This window comes from Pithys albifrons, chromosome 4, assembly GCF_047495875.1.
Source record: "Pithys albifrons albifrons isolate INPA30051 chromosome 4, PitAlb_v1, whole genome shotgun sequence".
Classification (NCBI taxonomy): domain Eukaryota; kingdom Metazoa; phylum Chordata; class Aves; order Passeriformes; family Thamnophilidae; genus Pithys; species Pithys albifrons.
This window is the reverse complement of record NC_092461.1, coordinates 16,527,501-16,538,376: the sequence shown is the minus strand read 5'-3', so window position 1 is coordinate 16,538,376 and position 10,876 is coordinate 16,527,501.

Below are 10,876 nucleotides of genomic sequence, written 5' to 3'. Positions count from 1 at the left end.
AAGAGAAGAGAACAAATTGCTTTTCAGGTGGATGGTACAAATGAAAATGGGTTTATACTACATCAGGAATGTTCCAGAGCATCATCACTCTTTTCCAGTGTGACAGTAAAGCCTGGAAAAGATTTGGTGGAGGTTATAGCATCTACATAGACCTGTATAAAAGATGGATCTTGAGGCGCTCTTCTGTTCCAGTCTCTGCACCAAGGAAACCAGCCTTATCAATGTGGTTGCCACAGCTATTTGTCTAACCTGTTCTAGGACATCTCCCTGTAACCCAGGCTGACTATTCTAGGTCTTCATTAGACTTCACTCTAGATGCCATTCTTAATGTCTTGCCATTATAAGTGATTAAAAAAAGAAGTTTTATCTATTTTGCAAGCAGCAATCCTTATCCACCCCAGCAAAATACTGCTGTTTTGCCTTACATGGGGTTCCTTAAAAACAGATACTACCATGGATAGGGAGTTGATCTGTAGGTACCTGCCTGAGGTAATCAACCCACTTGATTACTTTTTCTGGATTTGTCAGCAATACACCTGCATGACTGGAGAAGAGAATACTAAATACAGAGGTACCTGGGAATCCTAGTAGGGGCTTGAAGCTCAAATAACTGAAGCCAAGCTACCTGGCAAGTAGGTATGCAAGATCCTGGGTGAGCTTGGCTGCCCTGTGCTGAAATCCAAGCTGTTTTGAGAAATGTGTTCCTGGGTTTCTCAGTTTGCCTCTGCACAATCTGCAAGGATATCCTTGGTATTAAGATATTGTAATCCAAAGAGCTGTCTTGGCCATACAGACTCTGTTCTGCCTATTGTGACTTTCAGTGTGAGAACTATACTGTGTGTGATTTTTTTTTATATATTTGATCAGGAAGAAATTTCATATGAAATATCATTGTTCTGCGTAATTTAAAAAAATATATTAAAAACTGTGCTAGCTTTACTTGTCCTTACTTCTTTTTGAGTGTCCTGTGAGTCCCAGGGCCATGATTTTTAGAGGAATGGCATCATCTGAAATGATCTGTCAGTATGCTTATTGAACCAGATGAGTGAATCTGCTATACTTGCATGTCCTGAGGGCATGATTCAGTTCATTATTTGGTACTCTACTAGTCAGGTTCACTGTCATTTCCTGGTAAGCAGCTTTATGTATATCAAGTTGTATCTTCCAATCAATATTTGAAGTATATGAAGTGTGTATTCATGCATTTAGTATGGACCCTTATGACTATGTGAGAACATGTCCTAAAAGATTGTGTGGAATGTGAAAGGAAGACAAGTGATGTACCTCTGTCAGTCCTGCCAAACATGTAATTTGAGATTGCTATGGTGGAGTGGTGGAGGCTTTTTTCTGGTCAACCTCCAATTTTTGTAGGGTATAGTTTGTGCAATATGTATAGTATATGGGTATATCTCAGAACCAAAACTGGAAAAAGTTATGCTTATGTGTAACTTTCTTTACTTTGTACATAAAAATCTTTGATGACTGCTCGGATGGATAAACTGAGGGTTTTGCCTGAGTGCTTGAGGTATTAGAACATCAGTTATTATCATTCTTTGGAAAATGAAACAAGGCCACAAACAGGTCTTGTATAAATTAAAAATGAAGTAAAATGAAAAAGTAAACAAGTCAGGAAAAATAATTAGCTGACATGTTAATTTTTAAAAAATACTTGTTTGTGAAATAAAGTGTAATTAAACCCTTAGTAAGCATATGGTATGCAATTACTAAAGGAGTTTATTAGTATGTATTCAGTGGAATATTTGGGCAGATAATTCACATATACATATAAAAGCAAGCTGAAAACTAGAATGTGAGAATTAGAGCAGTTTAGGAATGATGAATGTTCATTCTATTGATACTTTTGGTTTTAGAGGAATGCAGCAAAATATAACCTCTCTAAGGGGCATAAACCTGTTTAATTTTTTAATGAGGGTGTAGGTCTAAGATGAGGGAAGGGTGAAACTAGTTGTGTTAAGCTAATTAAACCTGCTCTCTTTTTTTGCAATTTTCTAAGTGTTAAATTAGCTGTAACCACTTATAATAGTTCTGGCTCCAGTTTTCCATACTACATACACCCAGTCATGCTGTAACAGTTCCTCTCTCCACCTCAGCCTTTTAAGACAGAGTCCTTTTGAAAGTTTTGTTCCAACACCTGACTTACTACTTTCAAAGAGAGATATTATGAAGAGCTCTAAAATCTACACATACAATTTATTTAACATTGTGGTCAAATTAGCATTTATTAAAACAAGAGAAGTTAAAAATCAGTAGTAACTCATAAAGTTAATGTGATTATAATATATTTTTTTAACACTGGGTCAGAATATGGTAAAAAAAATGGTCAGTTATTGCATTATCTGGAAAAGGCTTCCTAACTTGAGCTTCTTATGACACTTTTTGTTGTGAGGAAGAAGTGAGCTGGGATGTGTGAAGGAGAGCATATTGACAAGCAAAAACGAATTTTGATTTGTGCAGTGCACAAATCCAGGGATTTGTGGAAGGGAAAGGACCAGTGCCTCTGACTTTGTAAGAAACTATAATCCTTGCAGCTGTGCTGTCTCTGGGCCACTCAGCATAAATGAAAGCACATAACACATCTGTGCAAGATCTCAGCCTCAAATCACAGGCAGTGGACCAGTTCCACTACCCTTTTTCTCAGCAGAAAGTAATACAGAGAACCAAACCTGACTGGTTCGGTGGAGTCTACTGAGGTATTTATTTGCAACAAATGTTATCCTAACCAACATGTTATAGATCCATACAAAAAAGAATGTTCATTACATCTATACTACATTAAGAAAAAACTATCTGATGTCTCAGTTATGGTAAATGCATTTTTTCTGACCATAATACAGCTCCAGTAATTCACACAAGCTGAAATTGGGCATGCTGTGATAGTATAAGAAATAACTGAGATGTCATTAAACTTACAAGATAGTCTTAGAACACTAAGGGAATGCATTGACTGAAAAGGTTAATTTTTTTGTATGTTAATTATTATATTGGGTATTTAAATTTTTATTGTTGTTGTTGTTGTTGGTTTTGTTTGTTTGTTTGTTTGTTTTCCATAACCTTCACTGTGGAATATTGCATATTGAGGGAAGGGATTTGACTGACTTCTTAAACTGAATTCATAGGAAGCCCCATCTTGAAAGTGGCAGTAGTGTGTGAAATGAGACTGCAAAGCAAAGATTAAAGCACCAGAAATACTGCTGAGTATAGTTACAATTTGGTTTCAAATAGTGACAGAGTGAAGAAGATATTTGTAACAGTCTTAAATGGTAAAATACTTCTGCATGCTGATGAAGACAAAAATGTTTTATTTTGTTACTGCAATTCTAGCACATACATGGTCAACAAAGATTCATCTCAGAGCATTAGTGGAACTCTAGTAAAACAGAAATGTACCTTAAGACAGAGAAGCATGAAGTACCTTGCTTTCTTTACACCTGGTACAAAATTCACTGATGGTGAGCCCACGGATACAAATCATATTTGAGCTAATGGAATTATTGTCAATTCACCATCGGAATAAGGCCTTTTTGCCCCTAAGTCAGATAAATTGCACCTGAGAAGTTGCAGACATTTTGCAACTTCAGAAAAAAACCCAAATCCTTTCCTTATGTCTGAGCCTACAGCACTGTAAAATCATATTTTGCAGATGAGAAGATAATGCATTGCTTTTAGTTCATGAAGTTATGCCTCTGCTGCTTTGAAAAGAACAGCTAAAAACTTAAGACTCTTAAGCTTCCCTGTAGTATGTTCCCATTGCAAAACAATTTTCAGCTTTGCAGTTGCCTGTTTAGTTTTTCATTCTCTCAGTACAGTTTCATAAGCGATTTTTTTTTTGTCCCACCACCTTTATTTGTGTAAAGTGTAGTTTCTATATGAAACCCATCCCAATATTTTACAATGAATTAAAAATAGATTTTAAAAATTGCAATGGAGTTTAGGTTCCATTTATTTCTAAAGAAAAAAAACATACACCTTCTATAACACTTCATATGAAATTAAATAATTTGGTTTCTCTTACGGTGCTGTCTTTACCACAGCTGCGGTAATTTTGCAAAATATAAATTCCATTAAATTTTATACGCTTAACTGAAAAGAACTTTTTACCTACATTCAATTCATTACATCCTCTCAACTGAGATACTTTTGTAAGACAGCTAAGATATGCAAACAAAAAATTATTTAATTGAATATTCTCTGTAGGTCATTAATTTTTAGGATAAGCCCTGAGTACATCAGAAAATATAGTTGTGTTCAGACAAAAATAATATGAGCGTTATTTTTGTTTTTTAATTGAAGTTTTCCATGGACTCTAAAGTTGATAATCAAGCTTGAAATTAGATTATGAAATTTTATAGGAATTCATGTGAAATATATGTATTTTTCAGTGAAATGGATATTTTTCATATAACACACCAGTTGAGATCTGAATTGTGGCTGATATATTTCTGGATTAATCAGTGGAGATTGTGCATATTTATCATGTGTGCTCAGAGAAATTACTCTTGTATTAAGAATCCATGATTCGTTGTATCAGCACTCCTTCAGAAGACAACACAAACTAGCAAGCGAGGTATTAGTGGCACAATTTTCTTTTTAATTCAGGCATTTCAGATCCAGATGACATTTTTTAAATTTAGTTCCACATCATTGCATGTCTTTCAGAGGAAATGGTGGCAAAAGGATGTTGCCATTCAGCTATGATAGCTGGCACTTTAGACAAACCAAGAATGCCACACCAGAATGCAAGCTTATTATTTTTTGTGTCATTTTGGAACACTTTCCATACTTTATAAATGAAATTGTAAGTTCCAGTATTTTATTGGAGCTGTAATGGTCTAAGAACACAGGATAAAGTTTGTAAAGAGAAGCAATGTATATTAGGATTAGTTGGTACATTTAGGAAAAGTTGGTCAAATATCAAGTGTTCAAGACCTTCAGATTTGTCTTCAAAGCAATAAGGCACAAGTCTGAAAACTTATTGAAACTTTCCAGCTATATCAATTAATCAAATAAAATATATCACAGGTCCCAATGAACCTGTTCTTGCCTGCTATGAATAGTCAGCTTCTTACTTTTCCCTTTGGTTACTTGTCATTACTGATAGTGCTATTTTTCTAAAGAAAAGCAAAGAAAAGAGCAGGGAGAGACAGTATCTTGTTAAAACAGTTGATATAGGTGGGGAAAAAACAAACTGACCAGATTTCAGACATTCTGCTACTATTGCAGGAAAAGACACCCTTGTGTGGTGTCCTTGAGTATTTCAGAATTGCGTGGAAATTCAGAGTCTCATTTTCTGTGGCAGGTAACACAAGCACTGGAAGAAGTAATTCCCCTATGGTGCTGCAATGAGCTGGTTGACCTGAACCAAGTTTTGTGACCTCCTGTAGAGGTCATTCATGACTTCTGAAACTGGACATAGGTGAGGTTCACTAGGACTTGCTAATTTTGCTCCAAAAATTTCTGACTGATCATAATAAAATTGTCATCGGGAGCATATAAAGAGAAAACAGGACCATATCTGCCATGTCTGGTAGTGGCATTGAAAGAGACTTTGTTAAAAAGTAAAATTTTCTCTCTCTCTTTTTTTTTTTTTTACCTCTGCATAGCTCCAATCTCAGTGGTTTGGCATAAATAGATGGTCAAGTGTCTCCTGCATTCCCAGAAATGATCCAAAGAAACATGTCTTAAACAGCACCCTTTAATAACATAGATTTATAACATTACTATGTCTCACCAGATTGCAAACATCTATAAAGTTTACTTGCTGCAAGCTTAAAAGCACTTAGGGCACCAACACAGTAGTTCCTCTCTGTAAGTGTTATGTTTGATTTTAAGTAGACAACAAATCTTAAGGCATATAACTCTTTAGAGTAAGCTAGGAATGTGATTCTTTAGACTAAGCTAGATTCAGATGTGACCTTTACATTATATCTGTCTATCTTTGTAGAAATATTAAAGGCAGCAAATTAAAGCCAAAGACTAAAAGGGACAGTATTAAAAATATATGGGAATGCTTTCATGCACGATGACCATTTTGAAGTGAGGTTTGAAAGTATCCAGGAGAGCCAAATCTCAGAATTTTGCAGAAGTAAATTTTCTCTGTGGTCAAATAGGAATTTTTCCTGGAGAAGAATATGGGAAAATTACTTATCTAGGTAGGTTCAAAGACATGGAAAGGATGGTGTTGCTCAGGTGTAAACTCTTCTGCCAATTCCTTTCAGTGCAGAACACATGGAGATTGGCATATGCAGTGGAAGCTGTTATGTAAAATGGAGAAAGTAGAAAGTTGATGCACTTGCTGGTGAGGGGATTACACGCTGCCCTATAGGTGGCTCTGAGTACTGAACCTGCTGATTATGTACTTTTTGTGACAAGCAGGAATCATCTATAAGTCTCACAAAAGTCTTGGAACATTTCAGACTTGTTACTGATTGTGCTCATCAATGTTCAAACAGAACTACTTTTTCAAGTTTCATGACTATTTTACACCCATCCAAAAATAACTTGAACCCAGGAATTGTCAATCCAGCCCTCAGAAACCTTCTTTGTTTTTCCTTAGTGAATAGCACACATTCAAAAAGTAATAAATTCCCCATGCTTGCTGTTTCTCTTGGTTTATCTGTCCAAAAAGAAGGTAGAAACATGGCAACTCTGAAGATTTAGGTGCCGATTTATCCTTTGGAAACCGATCTGACACCAACTAACTCATGTGAAATGGACAAACAACAGGTAATATGTGTAATTTGTGGACTTCATGGGCCAGATTTTAATTACAAAGGGTTTGTATCACATGAATAATTTTCTGAAAAGTTACATTTTCCTCAAATTTCATTTTGCATAGAGGATACTAAAGAAAACCCATATGTTAGTGATTTTATTTGACTGTTTAAAGAGAGAAAAGTGCCTGTATATTTATCTGGTAACAGGGAATTCCAAGGGCAGGATACATTCTTTAACAAGGCCATGAACTATATATCACAACTAAGACTTGTAATAACGTCTAATACTGGAGTTATAAAAACCTTTGTAAGGCAAGGTTAATAACATGACAATAGTAAACAACCCAGTCAGCATAAAATTAAACTAAGCTTACAGTATTTTAAATGCATGGGTCCTGTGACAAAGGATACCAAGGAAAGACCTTTTGTTCATGAGCTTCTATATATGAAAAATTCAGTTTTGTGCTCATGTCTCAGTTGAAGGTCATCTGTATACAGGCAAGAGAAGAATAACTACCATACTGGGCTGAAAAATGCTGGGGTTCATAGCAAAGTTTACAATACTGTCAATACAATGCTGTAATCAAAGAGTAATATTATTTATGAAACTGAAAAGTTCCATTAACAGCCAGACATGTTGTATTCATTTGTATTTATCACTTTTATTTCCTTTTTACCCTTCTGAAAATAATTTTACTGTTTAGAAAGTGACAAAAATACTACTCCTCTACTTAAGCCCTAAACCAGACTGAAATAATTTATAAAATATCAACTTAGTTAACTGCCCAGATTCTGAAGGAACACTGTAGAAGATCACTGTTGTGTTCCTCATTCAAAAGGAAGAAACAGAAGGATAACCAAGTTCAGGATCACATTTACATTTTAATGGGGTCTTACACTGCTGGTTGGAATTAAAGATGCTTTCTGAAATTGGTGCCTCAGTCTCCAATCAGCTTCTCCTATCAGAACTATCAGAAGGCATTTCCAGAGGGAGTATGTGCAGAATATTTGAACTAGCAAACCAAAACAAACACACTGATTTTTAGACATATAATCACATTCTTTATCTCCAGCAAAGAACTCTAATTTCTTCTATTTGTGGCAATTTTAAAGAGTATTTGGAAGTTTTCAATGCCACTGCTCTTCATCTAGAAAGCAGAAAATAAGAATTTTAATGCCATTCATCAGATAGTAGAGTGTCATTTGCTTGTCCTTTCTAAAAGGGGATAGATCTAGGCGGATTCTGCTGAAAATGCAGGAAATATAGCAAAATATGTAGACCGCAATAGGCTGCCTTCCTAACCTCCTGGAATGGGGATTTTTGACCTCTTCATCTAACAATTTTCTCAATTTACTTGCCTTTGAAAACTCTGCTGATCACTAACCTTCTCTCCTCATAAAAACCTCAAATACACAAACAAACAAACAACCCCCCCAAAAAAAACCCCAAACCAAACCAAACCAACCCCTCTCCCCAAAGATCAAACCAAAAACCAAACTGAAAAGCATATGCAAATTTCATAATTTTGTAATGTCCACAAGTTAGGAAAATCTCTCAAATGGTCTTTTGGATTTGTCAAGAAAATTTCTTTCTTGACTTTGGATCTCTCAAAGAATAGGTCCCTTTTAAAATATTGTGTTGTACTCTGGACATAAAAACTCCATTCATACTAAAAAAAAATAAAAAAGAAAAGCAGCATAATCCCACTTGTTATGCACATTTTTTCCCCATCCTTCTTAAAACTTTGCAACTACAGAAATGGTACGTCATGACAATTTGATATAATATTGAAGGAAAAACTCTCTAAGAAAAGATGACTATATTTTCATAGTGAAAAACAAAAAAAAAGATAAATAGTAATTTACTGAAATAGGAACATGCATCTGTTTTTCAGAATACTTACATTAATGAAGATGTGGCCAGCTTTATTTTCTTTTACTTTTAATTCTTTTTTTTTTTTCCGAACAGATTTCTCACTGATAATTCAGTACCTTTCTGGGGAATCACTGTAACACCTAAAAAAACCTTCCTATTCTGTTGCGTTATTGCTAGTTTAGAGGATTCCTTTTTTCCCTCAGCCTGTTTTTCATTTACTAGTCTCTACATATTCAGCTCTTTACTAAAGTGACTAACACAACCCCTAGAGGTATATATATAAAAAACCCTAAATATAAGTTGAAAGGTCATATTATTTCTACATGTAGTAGCGGAGCTGCTGTCTTTGGAAAATTGTCCCCACTTCAGTGTCCAGAGTTCAGACTAGCTGCTGATATCATTGCAAATGCCCACAGGGAAGCCCCAAACACAATTTGGAAACTTCTTATTCTCTCAGAGGGTTAGTTAGAAGGTATCAGGTTTAAATCTATGAGTAGGTAAAGGGTACTTCAGTTCTCTTACAGGTGTTTAGTATGATTTAATGAGCTGAATTTGAAGCTGGAACAACTGAAACTCAGGCTTTGTTTTCAGTGGTGTGGGGGCTAATGTTTTAAAAAACCTGTTCATATATTGTTGTGGAGACAATCCATATACAAGGACAAGTTGTAATATTTTTTAACCTGAAATTCATCTCCTGGTTCAAATGAATATTTAGTTCTTTTTCAGTTTACAGCTTCTGTTACCCAGGAAAACCAGGATTTTCGTAGGTATGTGAGTCTTTCCAAAGTGATGCTCACTGTTTGTTGCACTTCTGTGGTCTCACTCCAGTTTGTCAATGAGATACCCTGAACACGATATTCCACTTCTGTGGATTTCCCCACTCTGGGGTCTGTCAGCATCTGTGTAGGCAGATCAAAATTACTGTGAACATTTTTGCTGCCAGTTCATATTCTGCTGAGTATCTTTCAACATCAAAATAACCTTCTGCTACCAGGTGTGTGTTCCTGCAAATGCACTTCACCAATTTTGATTGGTAGTTTTCTGCCCATAGGTTCAGCTCTTTGGATGTAGGAATTTATTGTTTTTGTCACACTGGAGGCCACAGATCCTCTCACTGTGGGACTGAAGATTACAATTGCAGAACGTGGTAGAGAAAGCTCTGGACACCACCTTCCAAGCAATCAGCATGCCAAAACAAGTATTCATCCTTCTGCTTCACAGTACAGAACAGCCCTTCTGCCACTACAGTCCTGATGTTGGAAACCCTGGAGAGGTCAAGAGAACATTGTTGCATAGTTCTTCGTGCAATAACAAGTGGAGGGATAGGGATCCTGCAGTGTGTCACTTCAGGGATGAGAGGTGGTGTTTAACATTGTGCCTCAGGCCCTCTGCACCCTTCTGGATATGCTCAACAGCATCTCGGAGGTGCATTAGATTCTGCTACCAAGTGCTCTCATTTTGTCTGGAAGGTAGAGAACATTGGTTACACATTCCTCCAGGTAAATAAAAGTCATTCCCAAGACCTGACTCAGAGCGGTGTGGACCTGGATATCAGGTCACAAACTGGTCAGACCCCAGGAAGGGCTCTGGAGACACACTGTGGAATGCTGTGAAGAGGGGAGTGATGCTGTTGTGTAGGTTCTGGCTCCAGAGCCAACACTTGTTCTTGAGGAGCCTCTATGATCAGACAGTAAGGAACACTTGCAATGCTGCTCTCCACGGTCATCTTTAGTGGATAGAAGGCATGAATTTCCAGGGCTGCACCAGGACATGAAGCCATTCAAAAACCCACACAAAACAGTGGTGTACCACCTAAGGGTGTCTCCAGAGGCTATGGTATAACATAATGCAATAAAACAAATAATAAAACATAATGCAACTCTGAGACCTTAAATTATTTGACTCTGATCCATCTTTCTGTTCTGAATTAATTTTTTGTTCCATCAGCTAAATCAGGAGTCCATTACTAATTCCCTTTAAAAGAAAATTTAAATAGGACACTAAGCCTCATAATAGGGTAGCTGGTTCTCACATGCCTCGTACCCCAAGTCCACCATTAATGAGTGCATCACAGTGGTGTGAAGTGCAAGAACTCAAACTCTCACCCCAAAGTAAGAAATAAATCTCCTAAAGGCAGCCTTGGACTCAGCTATAGCAATTCAGAAATATCAAATTATGTTTCTTTTAAGATTCATATAACTCCTCTCTGTTTAAACATAATTTCTCTACATGGATTGTGTCCAACCTGTTAAAAAGAGAGTTTTTG